The sequence below is a fragment of the Muntiacus reevesi genome, chromosome X, assembly GCF_963930625.1.
Source record: "Muntiacus reevesi chromosome X, mMunRee1.1, whole genome shotgun sequence".
NCBI classification, from domain to species: domain Eukaryota; kingdom Metazoa; phylum Chordata; class Mammalia; order Artiodactyla; family Cervidae; genus Muntiacus; species Muntiacus reevesi.
In genome coordinates, this window is record NC_089271.1 from 76,691,429 (window position 1) to 76,713,276 (window position 21,848).

At 37.5% G+C, this 21,848-nt stretch overlaps 1 protein-coding gene and 1 pseudogene across 1 annotated transcript in view; both read left to right on the forward strand.

Moving 5' to 3' along the window:
- Positions 1-21,848, forward strand: part of DACH2 (dachshund family transcription factor 2) — a 791,610-nt gene that overhangs the window by 432,837 nt on the left and 336,925 nt on the right. The gene's annotated exons all lie outside the window — the stretch shown is intronic.
- On the forward strand, positions 278-4,756 carry LOC136153825 (ubiquitin carboxyl-terminal hydrolase 10-like; annotated as a pseudogene).

The following is a 21,848-nucleotide window of genomic DNA, read 5'->3' on the forward strand; positions in this document are numbered from 1 at the left end:
AATGAACCTTGGTTCTTTTGTGTCTATAAAACTATTGAAATCTACTTTCTTATTGTTGTGAACACCCTTAGTTTCTACTTGTCTTGCTTTAGTTTTTTCCAATCCTCTTCCTCATATTCATTTATTCCTTAACCACTTATTACATGTATGTTTTTTTTGTTCTATAACAGTTTTAGTAATGATACCTAAGGGATTTTATTGAGAATATATATACATTAAAATCTAATGCAGAGAGGAAACAGTGTGAAGAGTTGGTTGAGCACCAAGGCTTATTAAAATGGGCTGCCATGGCCCTCTGCAACCTGTAGTATATTTGGGGAATTTTAGCCCTGATTAATTCAGTCAGTTCTTTGTGATTCAATGCTCTTCAGTTGAGTTTCTTCCATACAGTGTAACAGTTCTGTGTGCACAAGTTGTTGATAGAGAAGTTATCAGAGAATTAAATTTGGTGTTAATGAAGTAATTGAACCCAGTGACATTTTTCTCTAAGAATGCCCAACTACAGCATTTCAAGCACATTGAATCCATAGGCCCCTGAATTTGTCCTTAGTTGCACAACTTCCAAAAAGATTTCTGATGGCATAGATGAAGAAGTGAATTATAGCTTTACCAGCTACCAGTACTGAGGCTCTGCCCTTCCTCCATATGGCAGCTCTAATATGGAGGTGGACGTTTTAGACAACAATGGCATCTCAGGTGGTAGAAAAAATGAAGTATAAAAAGGAAGAAAAATGTACACCTGGATATTAGAGTTACTCAAATGATGATGGAGAGGGTAGTACTTCCACGGAAGCCCTGGTCAATGGCCATGCCAATCCAGCAGTCCCGAACAGTGTATGTGTAGAGGATGTGGAGTTCATGGATAATGTGCCCCTGTTGGGGACACCTAAGACTTATGGCAGCCCTGAGAATGCAATGGACTTCATCAGTGACATTGTGCCTGGTGGTTCTTTCCCCAGAGCCTTTGACAATGGGGCCAGGACTGCAGGGCAGCCTGAGAGCTGCCATGGGGTTGACTTTGAACAACCTTGCCTCACTGCAGAGGCTGGCAGGGATACCCTGTCAAAGATAGTTGTGTCTCAGCCTTATGTTAGGACTGATATTACTAAGAACCCTGGAGTTTCCAACAGACAAATACTTGAATCTTGAGGGCATAGCTGCCAACAGGGTGGAGTTGCATACTGTGAAATGCTTAGACATGGAAAGCCAAGAGCACCTCCCCTCCTGTGGGAGGCCCAGGCTCTGTGGCAGGCACCGCCCCTACTAGTCAGCTCATGAAGTCATATGTGAGCCAGTCTTTTTCATGATTCTAAGCCCTCTTCTTCTTCCTCCTTCTTCCCCTCCCCTCTCCCTGCTCCCGCCCCCTCCTATTGCTCCTCTTCCCCTGTGGTTTCTGTGGAAACTAAGTGTTCCCTTCCTGCCTCCTCTCGCCTGGTCTCTGAAAAGCAGGCCAAAGTAAAGGAAGGAGTGGTTCCAGTTTTGGAGGATCTGGTAGCCATAAAAATTGTAGAGTAATTGGAAAACATAACCCTGGTTCATAAACTAGTGTCATTGCAAGTTCGTGGGCTGATTAATAAAGGAAACTGGGGCTACGTTAACACTACACTGCAGTCATTGGTTGCTTGCCTTCCAATGTATCACCTCCATTGTTTCACCTGAAGTTCATTCCCCTTTATTCAAAAGTGCAAAGGCTTTGTAAGTTCACACTTATGATAGATAAATTTGTTTAGCTAATGTGAGTTTACTCTTATGGCAGTACCTCTAAAACCTATACAAGCTTTTTGGGATAAAATAATGAGGGATATGTGCCCCCTGGGAGAAATATCAACAACTTCAGTTATGCAGATGATACCACTCTAATGGCAGAAAGTGAAGAGAAACTAAAGAGATTCTTGATGAAGGTGAAAGTGGAGAGTAAAAAACCTGGCTTAAAACTCAACATTAAAAAAAGCCCCTAAGATTATGGCATACAGTCCCATCAGTTCTTGGGAAATAGAAGGGGGAAAAGTGAACGCAGTGACAGATTTTATTTTCTTGGACTCCAAAATCACTGCAGACAGTGACTGCAGCCATGAAATTAAGAGACACTTGCTGCATGGAAACCTGTGCAAAAGCTATGGCAAACCTAGACAGCATATTAAAAAGCAGAAACATCACTTTACCAACAAAGGTCTGTATAGTGAAACTATGGTTTTTCCAGTAGTCATGTATGGATGTGAGAGTTGGACCATAAAGAAGGCTGAGTGCAGGAAAAAAATGATTCTTTTGAATTGTGGGGTTGGAGAAGACTGTTGACAGTTCCCTGGACTGCAAGGAGATCAAACTAGTCAATCTTAAAGAAAGTTCTTCCAAGGACTGACACTGGAGCTGAAGCTCCAATGCTTTGGGCGGCTGATGGGAAGAGCTGATTCCTTGGAAAATACCCTGATGCTGGGACAAATTGAAGGTAAAAGGAGAAGAGGATGGTAGAGAATGAGATGGTTAGAGAGCATCACTAACCCAGTGGACGTGAATTTGAGGAAACTTCAAGAGATAGTGGAGGATGAGAAACCTGGCATGCTGCAGTCCATGGGGCTGGACATGACTTAGCAACTGAACAATAACAACAAAATTCCTTCTGGAGTTGCTGTTAAACCCATGTGTATTTATAGACTTCGAACAGTTATCAAGTCAAACTTATCTGAAAATGGTCCACAAAAAATACTGCGAAGTCAGTTCAGTTCAGTTGCTCAGTCATGTCCGACTCTTTGTGACCCCATGAGCTACAGCACAACAGGCATCCCTATCCAACACCAACTCCCAGAGGACACCCAGACTCACATCCCTTGAGTCAGTGATGCCATCCAACCATCTCATCCTCTGTCATCCCCTTCTCCTCCTGCCCTCAATCCCTCCCAGCATCAGGGTCTTTTCAAACGAGTCAGCTCTTCTCATCAGGTAGCCAAAGTATTGGAGTTTCAGCTTCAACATCAGACCTTCCAATGAACACCCAGGGCTGATCTCCTTTAGAATTGACTGACTGGGACATGGAAGCATCCTAGATGCCCAGCAGATGAATGGATAAGGAAGCTATGGTACATATACACAAAGGAATATTACTCAGCCATTAAAAAGAATTCATTTGTATCAGTTCAATTGAATCAATCTAGGAGATGGATGAAACTGGAGCCCATTATACAGAGTGAAGTAAGCCAGAAAGATAAAGACCAATAAAATATACTAATGCATATATATGGAATTTAAAAAGATGGTAACAATAACCCTATATGCAAAACAGAAAAAGAGACACAGATGTACAGAACAGATTTTTGGACTCTGTGGGAGAAGGCGAGGGTGGGATGTTCTGAGAGAACAGCATTGAAACAAGTATACTATCAAGGGTGAAACAGATCACCAGCCCAGGTTGGATGCATGAGACAAGTGCTCAGGGCTGGTGCACTGGGAAGACCCAGAGGGATGGGATGGGGAGGGAGGCAGGAGGGGGGATCAGGATGGGGAAAACATGTAAATCCATGGCTGATTCATGTCGATTTATGGCAAAAACCAGTATAATATTGTAAAGTAATCAGCCTCCAACTAATGAAAATAAATGAAAAAAAAAAAAAAAAGAATGGACTGGCTGGATCTCCTTGTAGTCCAGGGGACTGCAAGAGGCTTCTCCAACACCACAGGTCAAAAGCATCAAGTCTTCGGTGCTCAGCTTTCTTTATAGTCCAACTCTTACATCCATACGTGACTACTGGAAAAACCATAGCCTTGTCTAGACAGACCTTTGTCGGCAAAGTAATGTCTCTGCTTTTTAATATGCTGTCTAGATTGGTCATAACTTTCCTCCCAAAGAGTAAGCATCTTTTAATTTCATGGCTGCAGTCACCGTCTGCAGTGATTTTGGAGTCCCAAAAAATAAAGCCTCTAACTGTTTCCACTATTTGCCATTAAGTGATACATAGGCTTTTTCCTAAATGGGCTTCACAAGATATGCTGAACTCAAAGAAACTTCTGTCACCAAATAATGAAAAAACTTACTATTTCTAATGGGCCCAAAAGCCATGCAGTGAATGAAGACAAGCAGGATGAACCAGGTGAAGGAAATACGCATGAATGGGAGCAAGTGGGCCCCTGAAGTAAGACTTAGGTCATTTGCCAGGTGGATTTTGTTTACACTGCAATCACTGGGATTTTTGGTGTACACATCAGATCTGTGGTTTCCCAGCAAAATTCAAGAGTCCACCACCCTGCAGCCTTTCTTCATGTTGTAGCTAGTGTATTCAGTTCCACATGATACACACCGTCCAGGAAATTCTGGTGGCAAGATTGTATGTCTAGGATTACGCATCATCAAAACCAAACAAGAGGTTGAGATCAGTCAAAGAGTTACTCTGGAAAAACTCCCTCCTGTTCTCATGTTGCACCTGAAACAGTTTGTTTACCAAAAGACTGGTGAATGAATGTCAAAAGCTTATCAAAAATATTGAATATCCTGTGGGCTTGAAAATTAATAAAGAACTGCTTTATTCAGGGGTTAAAAATAAAAAATTTAAATGCCACAGAACGTAGAAGCTATTTGCAGTTGTCTACCACCATGAGTGCAACACCACAGGTGACCACTATACCATGGATTTCTCAGATAGGTCTGAATGTCTGGCTGTGCATCAAGGGCCATTAGGTCGAGGTGATTAACCAGTACAAGGTGGTGAAAACCACTGCTGAGTACACTGCCCTCGTTCTGTATTACCACTCGGTGGACCTGCTGTAGCCATCACTATGTGCACTTGATGCTGCTTGTAGAGAACCAAGTTTCACCAAGTACTCTCCTCTCTTCAGTGGCTCTTTAGAGAGAAATATTTTGTTGCAAAAATGGACTAAAATGAAAGGAGATGCCTTGGAGTTTGTGCACAACAGGTTATTTTGACTTCTAATTTCCAAATGAAAATCATTTGGTTAAAAACGACTGTGGCTCTACTTAAGAAAATACACACAATAAAACATATTTCTGAAATAAAGATGATTCCTGAAATAATACTGATTCCCAGTGTAATTGCATAGTAGAATAAATCCCGCACCACCAACACACACCAGTAAATTTGTTAAAAAGTGATTTTTCTACTTCATCACATTTCCTCCCCTACCCTTTAGTTTTTGATAAATGATTAAAATGAGCCACCTATCAGAAGAGAAATAGTTCTTACTTCAGAAGATAAATAAATATAAAAAATAATTTACTGGTTCTTAACAGGAAAAAGGGCATTTAATAATTGTACGAAGAGAAGCTTCTTGAAAGTGAAGTGAAAATGAAAGTCACTCAGTCGTGTCCGACTTTTGCGACCCCATGGACTATGCAGTCCTTGGAGTTCTCCAGGCCAGAATACTGGAGTGGGTAGCTATTCCCTTCTCCAGGGGATCTTCCTGACACAGGGATTGAACCCAGGTTTCCCTCATTGCAGGCGGATACTTTATCAGCTGAGTCACTAGGGGGGTCCAAAAATACTGGAGTGGAAACTGATTATATACACATTGCAGATCAAATATTTGAAATTAAGATGTTACTCACATAGATGGTTGATTGTAAATTCATTGCCATGAAAGGACTTCAAATTCCATTCATGTTTATGTGTACACATAGTGAAAAACGGGCAAAATAATGAAGATTGAAATTCTCCTGCCTCTACTGTTTAATTTTGCTATCTACTTCTCTATAATGCTGCACCTTTAATTGTACACAGTTATTGCTACCAAGGAGTATAAAGTTGTCATCCATCAATAAAAAAACAAGTTGATTTTTTTAAAGTTAACCCTCATTTTAAAATAAGTTTTTTTTTCTATTTTAAAATTGTCATCTTATCAGAAGATGAATGGATAAGGAAGTTGTTGTACATATACACAATGGAATATTCAGTTCAGTTCAGTTTACTTGCTCAGTCGTGTCTGATTCCTTGCGACCCCATGAATCGCAGCACGCCAGGCCTCCCTGTCTATCACTAACTCGCATTGAGTCAGTGATGCCATCCACCCATCGCATCCTCTGTCGTCCCCTTCTCCTCCTGCTCCCAATCTCTCCCAGCATCAGGGCCATTTCCAATGAGTCAGCTCTTCGCATGAGGTCGCAAAAGTATTTGAATTTCAGCTTCAACATCAGTCCTTCCAATGAACACCCAGGACTGATCTTTAGGATTGACTGGATGGATCTCATTGCAATCCAAGGGATTGTCAAGAGTCTTCTCAACACCACAGTTCAAAAGCATCAATTATTCGGTGCTCACCTTTCTTCACAGTCCAACTCTCACATCCAAACATGACCACTGGAAAAACCATAGCCTTGACTAGATGGACCTTTGTTGGCAAAGTAATGTCTCTGCTTTTTAATATGCTATCCAGGTTGGTCATAACTTTCCTTCCAAAGAGTAAGCCCCTTTTAATTTCATGGCTGTAGTCACCATCTGCAGTGATTTTGGAGTTCCAAAAAATAAAGTCTGACACTGTTTCCCCATCTATTTCCTCATGAAGTGATGGGACCAGAATGCATGATCTTAGTTTTCTGAATGTTGAGCTTTAAGCCAACTTTTTCACTCTCCTCTTTCACTTTCATCAAGAGGCTTTTTAGTTCCTCTTCACTTTCTGCCATAAGGGTGGTGTCAGTTGCATATCTGAGGTTATTGATATTTCTCCCGGCAATCTTGATTCCAGCTTGTGCTTCTTCCAGCCCAGCGTTTCTCATGATGTACTCTGCATATAAGTTAAATAAGCAGGTTGACAATATACAGCCTTGGCATACTCCTTTTCCTCTTTCGAACCAGTCTGTTGTTCCATGTCCAGTTCTAACTGTTGCTTCCTGACCTGCATACAGATTTCTCAAGAGATACATCAGATGGTCTGGTATTCCCATCTCTTTCAGAATTTTCCACAGTTTATTGTGATCCACACAGTCAAAGGTTTTGGCATAGTCAATAAAGCAGAAATAGATGTGTTTCTGGAACTCTCTTGCTTTTTAAATGATTGAGCGGATGTTGCCAATATGATCTCTGTTTCCTCTGCCTTTTCTAAAACCAGCTTGAAAATCTGGAAGTTCACAGTTCAGGTATTGCTGAAGCCTGGGATGAAGAGTTTTGAGCATTACTTTACTAATGTGTCAGAGGAGTGCAATTGTGCGGTAGTTTGAGCATTCTTTGGGATTGCCTTTCTTTGGGATTGGAATGAAAACTGACTTTTTCCAGTCCTGTGGCCACTGCTGAGTTTTCCAGATTTGCTGGCATATTGAGTGCAGCACTTTCACAGCATCATCTTTCATGATTTGAAATATCTCAACTGGAATTCCATCACCTCCACTAGCTTTGTTCGTAGTGATGCTTTCTAAGGCCTACTTGCCTTCACATTCCAGGATGTCTGGCTCTAGGTGAGTGATCACACCATTGTGATTATCTGGGTCATGAAGATTTTTTTTTTTTGTACAGTTCTTCTGTGTTTTCTTGCTACATTTTCTTAATATCTTCTGCTTCTGTTATATCATTTCTGTCCTTTATCGAGCCCATCTTTGCATGAAATGTTCCATTGGTATCTCTAATTTTCTTGAAGAGATCTCTAGTCTTTCCCATTCTGTTGTTTTCCTCTTTTTCTTTGCACTGATCACTGAGGAAGGCTTTCTTATCTCTCCTTGCCCTTCTTTGGAACTCTGCATTCAAATGGGAATATCCTTCCTTTTCTCCTTTTCTTTTCACTTCTCTTCTTTTCACAGTTATTTGTAAGGCCTCTTCAGAAAGGCATTTTGCTTTTTTGCATCTCTTTTCCATGGGGATGGTCTTGATCCCTGTCTCCAGTACAATGTCACAAACCTCCGTCCATAGTTCATCAGCCTCTCTGTCTATCAGATCTAGTCCCTTAAATCTATTTCTCACATCCACTCTATAATGATAAGGGATTTGATTTAGGTCATACCTGAATGGTCTAGTGGTTTTCACCAGTTTATTCAATTTCAGTCTGAATTTGACAATAAGGAGTTAATGATCTGAGCCACATTTCAGTTCCTGGTCTTGTTTTTGCTGACTGTATAGAGCTTCACCATCTTTGGATGCAAAGAATATAATCAATCTGATTTCTGTGTTGACCATCTGGTGATGTCCATGTGTATAGTCTTCTCTTGATCTGTTTGAAGAGGATGTTTGCTATGACCAGTGCATTCTTTTGGCAAAACTCTATTAGCCTTTGCCCTGCTTCATTCCATACTCCAAAGTCAAATGTGCCTGTTACTCCAGGTGTTTCTTGACTTCCTACTTTTGCATCCCAGTCCCCTATAATGTAATGGACATCTTTTTTGGGTGTTAGTTCTAAAACGTCTTGTAGGTCTCAATAGAACCATTCAACTTCAGCTTCTTCAGCCTTACTGATTGGGGCATAGGCTTGGATTACCGTGATACTGAATGGTTTGCCTTGAAAATGAACAGAGATCATTCTGTCATTTTTGAGATTGCATCCAAGTACTGAATTTCAAACTCTTTTGTTTACCATGATGGCTACTCCATTTCCTCTAAGGGATTCCTGCCCAGAGTAGTAGATATAATGGTCATCTGAGTTAAGTTCACCCATTCCAGTCCAGTTTAGTTCGCTGATTCCTAAAATGTCGATATTCACTCTTGCCATCTCCTGTTTGACCACTTCCAATTTGCCTTGATTCATGGACCTAACATTCCAGATTCCTATGCAATATTGCTCTTACAGCATCAGACCTTGCTTCTATCACCAGTCATATCCACAACTGGGTAGTGTTATTGCTTTGGCTCCATCCCTTCATTCTTTCTGGATTTATTTCTCCACTGATTTCCAGTAGCATATTGGGCACCTACTGACCTGGGGAGTTCCTCTTTTAGTATCCTATCATTTTGCCTTTTCATACTATTCATGGGGTTCTCAAGGCAGGAATACTGAAGTAGTTTGCCATTCCCTTCTCCAGTGGACCACATTCTGTCAGACCTCTCCACCATGACCTGTCTGTCTTGGGTGGCCCCACATGGCATGGCTTAGTTTCCTTGAGTTAGACAAGACTGTTGTCCTTATGATAACATTGGCTGGTTTTCTGTGATTATGGTTTCAGTGTGTCTGCCCTCTGATGCCCTCTCCCAACACCTACCATCTTACTTGGGTTTCTTTTACCTTGGATGTGGGGTATCTCTTTATGGCTACTCCAGCAAAGCGCAGCCACTGCTCCTTACCTTGGACATGTGGTATCTCCTCATGGCCGCCCCTCCCGACCTTGAATGTGAAATCGCTCTTTAGGCCCTCCTGTGCCCACACATACTCGGCTATAAAAAAGAACAATTTTGAGCCAGTTCTAATGAGGTGGATGAAACTGGAACCTATTATACAGAGTGAAGTAAGTCAAAAAGAAAGACACCAATGCAGTATATTAATGCATATACATGGAATTTGAAAGATGGTAACAACAACCCTCTATGCAAGATAACAAAAGAGACACAGATGTAAAGAACAGACTTTTGGACTATGTGGGAGAAGGCGAGGGTCGAACGATATGAGAGAATTGCATTGAAACATGTATATTACCATATGTAAAATAGATGACCAGTGCAAATCTGATGCATGAAACAGGGCACCCAAAGCTGCTGCTCTGAGACAATCCAGAGGAATATGAAGGGGAGGGAAGAAGAGGGGATTTCAGGATGGAGGGGACATATGTACACTCATGGCTGATTCATGTCGATGTATGTCAAAAACCACCACAATATTGTAAAGTAATTAGCCTCCAACTAAAATAAGTTTTTTAAAAAAAGGTTGTCATCTTTCTAGTTTGGAATTGTAGCTCTCTGCATCTGGAAGAAGAAGAAAGTAAGTTACTGCCTTGGATCACATTTGTAAAATGGTAATTACAGATTGATAGATAAAAATATACCTTAATGAGAAAATGAAAAGTTGGTATTTTCAATGCAGTTTTAAAAGCCATATCAATGGATATAAATGCACCCAAAGATACTTTTTGAAATTTGAGGAACGTATTAGCTATTACAGAAAAGTTCTTGGCTTTCTTTTGAGAGAAATATTGGTTTAAGAAATATGGCAATAACTAGTATGTAATGAAGTATATTAAGTCATATGAGCTGTTTATATATTCTGGATATTAAATCTTACTGGATATCATCATTTACAAATATTTCCTCCTATCCCATAGGTTGTCTTTCATTTTGTTGACAATTCCCTTTGCTGTGTAAAAGCTTTTAATTTTATTTATTTATTTTTTATTTTATTTTATTTTTTTTATTAGTTGGAGGCTAATTACTTCACAACATTTCAGTGGATTTTGTCATACATTGATATGAATCAGCCATAGAGTTACACGTATTCCGCATCCCGATCCCCCCTCCCACCTCCCTCTCCACCCGATTCCTCTGGGTCTTCCCAGTGCACCAGGCCCGAGCACTTGACTCTCCAGAAAGATAAAGAACATTACAGTATACTAACACATATATATGGAATTTAGAAAGCTTTTAATTTTAACTAGTTCTCTCTTTTTTTTTAAATTTTTGCTTTCATTTCTTGTGCTTTAGGAGAGAGATTCAGAAAAAGTATATTGCTATGATTTATATTAAATAGTGTTCTGTATGTGTTCTCTTCTAAAAGCTTTATGATTTCAGATCTTATATTTAGGTCTTTAATATATTTTGAGTTTATTTTTGTATTTGATGTGAGTAAGTGTCCTAATTTCTTTATTTTATATGTAGCTGTCCAGTTTTCCCAACACCACTTGTTGAAGAGGCTGTCCTTTCTCCATTGTATATCTTTGCCTCCGTTGTCATATATAAATTAAGCATAACTGCATCGTTATCTTGGGGCTCCCTATTCTGTTCCATTGATCTATGTGTCTAGTTTTGTGCTAGTATCATACTATTTTGATTACAGTAGCTGTGTAGTATAGTCTGAAGTTAGGGAGGATGATACCTCCAGCTTTGTGCTTTTTTCTCAAGATTACTGTAATAATTCAGTCTTTTGTGGTTCCATATTAAATTTAGGACTATTCATTCTAGTTTTGTGGTTTGACAGGAACTGCATTAAGTCTATAGATTGCTTTGGGTAGTTGGGTTATTTTAAAAATATTAATTCTTCTAATTCTTCCTGTGTTATTGCATAGGATATCTTTCCTTTTCTTTGCATAATTTTTTCCTCATTATTTCATAGTTTTCAGAGTATAGATCTTTCACCTTTTTGGTTAGGTTTGCTGGTAGGTATTTTATTGCTTTTGATGTGAATTCAAATTTGATATTTTAAAATTCTCTCTTCCTGGTAGTTCATTGTTAGTGTATACAAAAGCAACAAATTTCTATATATTATTCTTATATCCCTCAACTTTTCTGAATTTATTTGTTCTGCTGGTTTTGCAGTGGAGACTTCAGCGTATTCTGTGTATAGTATTGAGTTGGCCAAAAGCTTTCTTTGTTTTTGTTTTTGTTTTCCATAAGATGGCTCTAGTACCACTTAGGTGTCTTTAACTTCATTTGAAACAATTTTCTTAGATTGTATATTGACAGATGTCAGATCAGTGTGCATTTAAAAAAGACATAGAAATTGGTAAACTTTTGTATGGTCATTTTAATATTGAAGATGGAAGTAAAAAAGCAATATTTTTGTTATATTATGGTTTATTATTTAAAAGAAGGTGAAAATGCAACTGAAATAGAAAAAAAATGTTCAGTTCAGTGCATGGAAAAGCTGCTGCGACTGAACAAGTCAAATGTGGTTTGTGAAATTTTGTGCTGGAGGTTTCTCTCTGAATGATGCTCCATGTTCAGACAGACCAGTTGAAGATGATGACAATAAAATCAAGACTTTGAGACCAATCAATGTTATGTTACACAGGAGATAGCTGACATACTCAAAACCTCCAAATCAAATTTAAAAAGCATTTACAACAAGTTGGTTATGTTCATCACTTTGATGTTTGGGTTCCATATAAGCAAAATGAAACAAATCTTCTCAACCATGTTTTCATATGTGACTCTCTTCTGAAACATAATGAAAATCTTCCAGTTTTAAAACAAATTGTTATAAGCAATGAAAACTGAATACTGTACAATAATGCAGAATGGAAGAGACCATGGGACAAGTGAAATGAACCATTGCCAACCACACCAAAAGGCCAATTTTCATCCAATGAAGGTGATGTTGTATATATGATGGAATTGGAGGAGAGTTATCTATAATGAACTCTTTGTAAAAAAACAAATGATTAATTCCAACAAGTATTGCTGCCAATTAGACCAACTAAAAGCAGTACTCAAGAAAAAGCATCAGGAGCTACTCAACAGAAAATGCATAATCTATCAGGATAACACAAGATACCCTGTTTTTTTGATGATCAGGGGAAAACTTTTACAGCTTGGCTGGGAATTTCTGATTCACCAGAACTTGTATTCACCAGATATTGCACCTTCAGATTTCCATTCATTTTCTTTTCTTTACAAAATTCTCTTAATGGAAAAATTTCAATTCCCTGGAAAATTGTAAAGGCACTTGGAACAATTCTTTGCTCAAAAAGATCAAAAAAATTGGAAAGATGGAATTATTAAGTTGGCTGAAATATGGAAGAAGATAGTAGAACAAAATGGTGGCTACAATGCCCAATAAAACCCTTGGTGAAAATGAAAAATATGTTTTTTCAATCATTAGAAAGAAGAATGGAACTGGAGAAATCAACCTGCCTGACTTCAGGCTCTACTACAAAGCTACATTCATCAAGACAGTATGGTACTGGCACAAAGACAGAACTATTGATCAATGGAACAAAATAGAAAGCCCAGAGATAAATCCACACACCTATGGACACCTCATCTTTGACAAAGGAGGGAAGAATATCCAACGGAAAAAAAGAGAATCTCTTTAACAAGTGGTGCTGGGAAAACTGGTCAACCACTTGTAAAAGAATGAAACTCGAACACTTTCTAACTCCATACACAAAAATAAACTCAAAATGGATTAAATATCTAAATGTAAGACCAGAAACTATTAAGCTCCTAGAGGAAAACGTAGGCAAAACACTCTCCGACATAAACCACAGTAGTATCCTCTATGACACACCTCCCAGAATATTGGAAATAAAAGCAAAAATAAACACATGGGACTTAATTAAACTTAAAAGCTCTTGCACACCGAAGGAAACTATAGCAAGGTGAAAAGACAACCTTCAGAAAAGGAGAAAATAACAACAAATGAAGCAACTGACAAATAATTAAGCTCAGAAACATTACAAGCAACACTTGCAGCTCAATTCCAGAAAAATAAACGAGCCAGTCAACAAATGGGCCAAAGAACTAAACAGACATTTCTCCAAAGAAGACATACAGATGGCTAACAAGCACATGAAAAGATGCTCAACATGGGGTCACAAAGAGTCGGGCATGCCTGAGCGACTAATACTTACTTATCCATTATCAGAGAACTGCAAATCAAAGCCACAGTGAGGTGCCATCTCAAGCCAGTCGAAATGGCTGCTATCAAAAAGTCTACAAACGATAAATGTTGGAGAGGGTGCAGAGAAAAGGGAACCATCTTACACTCTTGGGGGGAATGCAAACTAGTACAGCCACTATGGAGAACAGTGTGGAGATTCTTTAAAAAACTGGAAATAGAACTGCCATATGACTCAACAATCCCACTGCTGGGCATACACACCAAGGAAACCAGAATTAAAAGAGATGTGTATGCCTCAATGTTCATTGCAGCACTGGTTACAATAGCCAGGACATGGAAGCAACCTAGATGTCCATCGGCAGATGAATGGATAAGAAATTTGTGGTACATATACACAATGGAATATTACTCAGCCATTAAAATAATGCATTTGAATCAGTTCTAATGAGTTGGATGAAACTGTAGCCTGTACAGAATGAAGTAAGTCAGAAGGACAAACACCAATACAATATACTAATGCATATATATGGAATTTAGAATGATGGTAATGATGACCCTATAGGTGAGACAGCAAAAGAGACACAGATGTAAAGAACAGTCTTTTGGACTTTGTGGGAGAAGGCGAGGGTGGGGGACTTGAGAGGGTAGAGTTGAAATGTGTATATTATCATATGTGAAATAGATCGCCAGTCCAGGTTTGATGCATGAGACAGGGTGCTCAGGGCTGATGTACTGGGATGACCCTGGGGAATGGGATGGAGAGGGAGGTGGAGGGGGGTTCTGGATGGGGAACACATGTGTACCCATGGCTGATTCATGTCAATGTATGGCAAAAACCACTACAATATTGTAAAGAAATTAGCCTCCAACTAATAACAAAAAATGGGGAAAAAAAGAAATGTGAAACTGCTATACAGAAAAATTATAAAATCTCATAAATGAACATAAATAAACTTTAGATAATTTAAGAAAGACATTAATAAACAACAACAACATTATCTCTCAGCACAGATTAAGGATTTTTTTTTTACTAAAAAGTCCAGCTTTGAACAATGCATCCTGAAGTACCTTATGTATTGAAACATTACCTCATAATGAAAACTTTTACATTGAATTCTGCTTCCATCATCTTTAATTATGTGAACAGTCAAAGATTTTAACTTCTTTGCATTTCACTTTCCCTGTCTGCAAAATGAGACAACTGCAATTGTTAGGGAGAATGAATTTAGACAGTGTATCTTTAAAAAATATCATACTGCCAGACACATTTTATGAGTTCAACAAATATTATTTTGGTATTTGGTGGTTCAGTGAAAAATGTACCACTATATTTTGTTAATCATAAATAAAAAAGAAAAATGCAATAAAGTGTAACTATTTTACAAAGACTTTTCTGTGTTTGCTTTTGATTGCTTTTCCTCTATAATATTTAATATCTTAAGAGATAAAATGGATACATATATCTTATATAGTGCATAATATATATATATATATATATATATATATATATATATATATATATCTGTTGAAATGTGGTAAGCTTAAATTGGATTACTTTGTAGAAATTTTCTAATATACAAATATATATATATATATATGCTCATTTATATAAGCTACATGGAAGTTTGGGCTTCCCTGTTGGCTCAGCATTAAATAATCACCTGGAGTGCAAAAGACACAGGAGGCGTGGGTTCAATCCCTGAGTTGGAAAGATCCCTTGGAGGAGGGCATGGCAACCCACTCCAGTATTTTTGCCTGGAAGATTCTATGGATAGAGGAGCCCAGCAGGCTACAGTCCATAGGGTCACAAAGAATTGTACACAACAAAAGGAACTGAGCACACGCACATGGAATTTCACAGTAAAATTGGCTTACCTGCCGTGTTCTACCTACATCTATTTGCTCTTTTTTTTGAAGTTCCCTTTAGCTTTTTAAAAAATGTTTATTTATTTTTTCTGCACTGGGTCATAGTTGCAGTGTGCATGATCTTTAGTTGCAGCATGTGGTATCTAATTCCTTGACCCAGGATCAAACCCAGTCCCCCTGAATTGGGAGTGTGAAGCCTTAGCCACTGGACCACCAGGGAAGTCTCTATTTGCTCATTTTTTAATGTACATAGAATTGTCTTTCATGTTTACATAGGTTCAGTTCTAGCTTTTGAAATCTTGTTCTTTCTGCATTTATTTCTCCCATATAATTCAGCTATGCATATTAGTTTTTAATTTTCTGTGGGCTTCCCAAGTGGTGCTAGTAATAAAGAATTCACCTGCCCATGCAGGAGACTCTAGGGACACAGGTTTGATTCCTGGGTCGGGAAGATCCTCTGGAGGAGGGAATGGCAACCCACTCCAATATTCTTGCCTGGAAAATTCCATGGACAGAAGAGCCTGGCAGACCACAGTCCATGGAGCTGTCATGAGTCTTTAACATGACTGAGTGACTGAGCACATGAAAATACACTTGATAGTCTAAAGTGAATTTCGTGGATTTATCTCTGGGCTTTCTATTCTGTTCCATTGATCTATATTTCTGTCTTTGTGCCAGTACCATACTGTCTTGATGACTGTGGCTTTGTAGTAGAGTCTGAAGTCAGGGAGGGTGATTCCTCCAGTTCCATTCTTCTTTCTCAAGATTACTTTGGCTATTCGTGGTTTTCTGTATTTCCATACAAATTGTGAAATTATTTGTTCTAGTTCTGTGAAAAATACCGTTGGTAGCTTGATAGGGATTGCATTGAATCTATAGATTGCTTTGGGTAGAATAGCCATTTTGACAATATTGATTCTTCCAATCCATGAACACGGTATGTTTCTCCATCTGTTTGTGTCCTCTTTGATTTCTTTCATCAGTGTTTTATAGTTTTCTATGTACAGGTCTTTTGTTTCTTTAGGTAGATATACTCCTAAGTATTTTATTCTTTTTGTTGCAATGGTGAATGGTATTGTTTCCTTAATTTCTCTTTCTGTTTTCTCATTGTTAGTGTATAGAAATGCAAGGGATTTCTGTGTATTAATTTTATATCCTGCAACTTTACTATATTCGTTGATTAGCTCTAGTAATTTTCTGGTAGAGTCTTTAGGGTTTGCTATGTAGAGGATCATGTCATCTGCAAACAGCGAGAGTTTCACTTCTTCTTTTCCTATCTGGATTCCTTTTACTTCTTTTTCTGCTCTGATTGCTGTGGCCAAAACTTCCAAGACTATGTTGAATAGTAGTGGTGAGAGTGGGCACCCCTGTCTTGTTCCTGATTTCAGGGGAAATGCTTTCAATTTTTCACCATTGAGGGTGATGCTTGCTGTGGGTTTGTCATATATAGCTTTTATTATGTTGAGGTATGTTCCCTCTATTCCTGCTTTCTGGAGAGTTTTAATCATAAATGGGTGTTGAATTTTGTCAAAGGCTTTCTCTGCATCTATTGAGATAATCATATGGTTTTTATCTTTCAATTTGTTAATGTGGTGTATTACATTGATTGACTTGCGGATATTAAAGAATCCTTGTCTTATCTTTGACAAAGGAGGCAAGGATATACAATGGAAAAAAGACAACCTCTTTAACAAGTGGTGCTGGGAAAACTGGTCAACCACTTGTAAAAGAATGAAACTAGAACACTTTCTAACACCATACACAAAAATAAACTCAAAATGGATTAAAGATCTAAATGTAAGACCAGAAACTATAAAATTCCTAGAGGAGAACATAGGCAAAACACTCTCTGACATAAGTCTCAGCAGGATCCTCTATGACCCACCTCCCAGAATATTGGAAATAAAAGCAAAACTAAACAAATGGGACCTAATGAAACTTAAAAGCTTTTGCACTACAAAGGAAACTATAAGTAAGGTGAAAAGACAGCCCTCAGATTGGGAGAAAATAATAGCAAATGAAGAAACAGACAAAGGATTAATCTCAAAAATATACAAGCAACTCCTGAAGCTCAATTCCAGAAAAATAAATGACCCAATCAAAAAATGGGCCGAAGAACTAAACAGACATTTCTCCAAAGAAGACATACAGATGGCTAACAAACACACGAAAAGATGCTCAACATCACTCATTATTAGAGAAATGCAAATCAAAACCACAATGAGATACCATTACACGCCAGTCAGGATGGCTGCTATCCAAAAGTCTACAAGCAATAAATGCTGGAGAGGGTGTGGAGAAAAGGGAACCCTCTTACACTGTTGGTGGGAATGCAAACTAGTACAGCCACTATGGAAAACAGTGTGCAGATTTCTTAAAAAACTGGAAATAGAACTGCCATATGACCCAGCAATACCACTTCTGGGCATACACACCAAGGAAACCAGATCTGAAAGAGACACGTGCACCCCAATGTTCATCGCAGCACTGTTTATAATAGCCAGGACATGGAAGCAGCCTAGATGCCCATCCACAGATGAATGGATAAGGAAGCTGTGGTACATATACACCATGGAATATTACTCAGCCGTTAAAAAGAATTCATTTGAATCAGTTCTAATGAGATGGACGAAACTGGAGCCCATTTTACAGAGTGAAGTAAGCCAGAAAGATAAAGAACATTACAGCATACTAACACATATATACGGAATTTAGAAAGATGTTAACGATAACCCTATATGCAAAACAGAAAAAGAAACACAGAAGTACAGAACAGACTTTTAAACTCCGTGGGAGAAGGTGAGGGTGGGATGTTTCAAAAGAACAGCATGTATATTATCTATGGTGAATCAGATCACTAGCCCAGGTGGGATGCATGAGACGAGTGCTCGGGCCTGGTGTACTGGGAGGACCCAGAGGAGTTGGGTGGAGAGGGAGGGGGGAGGGGGGATCGGGATGGGGAATACGTGTAACTCAATGGCTGATTCGTGTCAATGTATGACAAAACCCACTGAAATGTTGTGAAGTAATTGGCCTCCAACTAATAAAATAAAATTAAAAAAAAAAATAAAGTGAATTTCTTTCAGCTGGAAAATTACTGTTAATGCTGGGAAAGAAACCTGATCCTCAAGTTTAACCAGGATCTCTAAAATATTTTTGAAAAAAAAAAAGAGAAAATGTAATAGTCAAATATCTGCCTGAATAAGTCTTTTAGGAACCCTATCACATAAAAGCATAAACTAATTTTATGTAAAAATTTCCTTTGCAAAAGCAGCATCTGTTATATTTGAATATCTATGATTTAGACTTGAACAATTGAACTATGTCCTATATTATATTCTATACATTAATCAAATATTACTGGAAACCAGAAAGGCATCCCCAGGCAAATATTCTGTGTGAGTTTATTTCTACTGAAATCGTCAGTGATAAGGGAGGATATGGGGGAAATTGTTTTAATTCAATGTCCTAAATACCAGTGAAATGCATCAACCTATTGACCTCAAGGTTATCTACCTATTAGGAAGAAACTGTTTTGAAAATTATCCTATGCTGTCTGTGAAATTAGCAATAAACACTTTGGATTTCTTTAAGTCACAGATCCTGACTGGCATTGCTATTAAAGAAACCATGGTTCTCGGGATTTCAGATGCTGTATAATACCTACCTATCATCTTTTCCCCACAGGAACTGTGTAAGTGAATTGCTGGATGAAGAGAAAGATTGTGTGTGTGTGTGTGTGTGTGTGTGTGTGCACGCATGTGCACATGCACATGCACATCTCCTCTATTAATGATCTGGCCTAATTATTAATTTCAAATTATTTTCTGTCACCCAAGCACTAACTCATATATAGATATATAATAGTGCTTTCGAGCAAGATGAATATGAATCAGTTGTGCTTGGGCTGATAATACACTATTTTGCCTTAGTCATTGTACCATGACATGTTGCATTTATAATCAATTTGATAGTTTGATCACATTTAAAAACGAAAATACTTAGAGTTCTGCTAATGTAGGCATGCATTAAATACTTATAATATCAATTCATTGCAAACAGAAAAAAATTGCAATGCTACTGAAAGGTAGATGTGAGGAGAAATGGTGTCCAATTTGTTAAGGCACTAGCAGCTGAAATATCAAATATTTCAATTATATGTCAGTCTAAAGATAAAAGTCTTTTACTACTCACAATTGTTATTGTAATTTAAACATCAGGAATCATTTTAAGCACAAATCAACTTATTTCAGTTTTTGATATATATATTTACTGAGTCTTCAAATGAGTAGTTTTTTTTATTGAAAAAAATTGCAACAAAAGCAGGTTTTTTTTTTTACTCACTGATTGCTTTATGTAGATTGCAAATTTTAACTCTGCTAAGGGAAACATAATCATGATTATTTGAAAAATAATTTTTCAGGCATATTCAGGCAAATATCTGTAGAATTAAAGTGGTTGAATTTAGCTTTATTCAAATCTTCATTGATTGATATATTTCATTTCCCTTTGCCCCACCTCCACCATTTGGTACTAAAGATAAAATCATTCCAGTCAACTGTTAACGGTTCCTTTATGGTCATAACTTTTAAAATGGAAAATCTACTTACCTTTAAATTTGTACATAGACAAAGGATATGAAATTGAATGGCCTCTTCTCATCAATCAAGTAACTGCTGAGATTGTCACTTGTACTTGGCTCCCTGTCACTTTCTGGATTAGAGTTGGCTAATTGTTTTGAAATATGGAGAATAATTCTTCCTTCTCCATGGGCAACATGAATAGCAGTCTTTCCTAGTTTGTTCACCATCATTCTTATAAAAAAGGCATTAGAGAAGATAACCAGTAAATGTTAATGGTATGCTTTCTATCTTTTACATCCTTCCCTCTACTAGAGTTTATTCACCTTGAAGAGTGAAAAAAAACCCTCAGATTCCTTGACCTATTAGTCTGTTTTTCCTTTGAAAATAAAATGCCAAACATTGTAAAATCTGAGTTTCAAAAGTATTTCAATTTGAGCCTTGTATTCTTAGGATGTTTAAATTTCGATTTGTTCCAGAGAAGAGTCAGAAAGCTCTTTTGTTATTTTATCCACTGTGCCTTCTGATTTGTGATTGAGGTGGACTGTGAAAATGCTAGGGTAGAGTACTGAGGAGTGGGGACAGTCAGGAGAGGATAAAATGGCACTGGATAATTTTTTGGCAAGCAAAGTAAATAAAAGAAAGGCGGGAAAAGAGAATATCTTAATCTACTATATGTTTTTCAAAGACAAGTAGATTTGCAGGGACTTCCAATTCTGGGTAGCTGTCAATTTTCAGTACAGAGAGTCCTTAATCTTTTTGATTGACATCCACCTTTTTCGAGGTTAGTGTGACATAGGAACTGTGGGTCTCTCTTTTAATAAAGTTCAGAAGTTTAAAATCTGTTAAAAAGAGGCTACTGTATATGATATTTCATTTGACTTTTGTTTCCCCTTCCAAAATCATTTGTTAATCTATTAATTTGGAAACTCAAGCTTCTCTTTACAGTAACTTATCTTTGTGGTGATCCTTTTTTTTTTTAATTTTTTAAAGTATCAACTGAGTAAAGTCTTCTGATAGATTACGGGAAGCTGTCACCTAGAAAACTCTTTTCTTTTTTTTTTTTAAAGCATTATGACATGTAAATATTTATAGACAGCTTGCACCTGCTAAAGAGAAGTGGCATATTGAGAAAATTACTAGGATAATTAAATAAAACACCATATCCTAAACCTTAAGGGTGATAATCTGTAAACCTTTGACAAAAGTAAATTTGCATGGGCATGCATTATTTTGACAAGTGCTTGATAAACAGTATAACTCTTCCAGATATCCCAAATAATGCCCCATATTTTATATACATATATATCGTGTAGTTTTAATTCACTTAATTCATGGAACTAAGAAAAATAAATTTTTGTTTTAACATTTTAATAGTTAAAAAGCAGAATGGAAGGCAGCTATAGTCACCACTGTACCATCAATGCTAAAGAGCAGAATGGAAATAATAGAACTTTGGAGTTAGATAAAGCTTGATTCAAAGTTATGCCTTATCACTTATTCACTATATGATCTGACATATCTAATCAGTTTATTTCACTCTCACTTTTCTCATTTTTATTATTAGCATAATAGTCCTTGCATTTTCACAGAGGTGTTTTGAAGATTAAATAAGATACTGTATATAATGTTCCTAAAGTGTTCTTGACATATAGTAGTGGGTGTTCAATAATACCTTTTGTTTTTTCTTTCACATTGGCATTGTCCAATGATAAGCTACAAAGTAACAATAAACCCCTTCCAGTTCTGGAAAATGTACAATCAAGTGTACTTAAAAATAAGAATATCTTTTGCTATTTACAAATTTGTGGTGTCTTCAATGACGCTTTTCTTTGAAGAGTATTTCATAGGAAAATTTTGAATTTTGAGCTCTCTTTTACATTTTTGAAGATATATGATGTTTATCATATGATAGAGGCACTTGTAGATGAAGAAAACATATTTGCAACTATTATTGTATTACCAGCTAAAAAAAACAGAAATCTGTTTTACTAAACT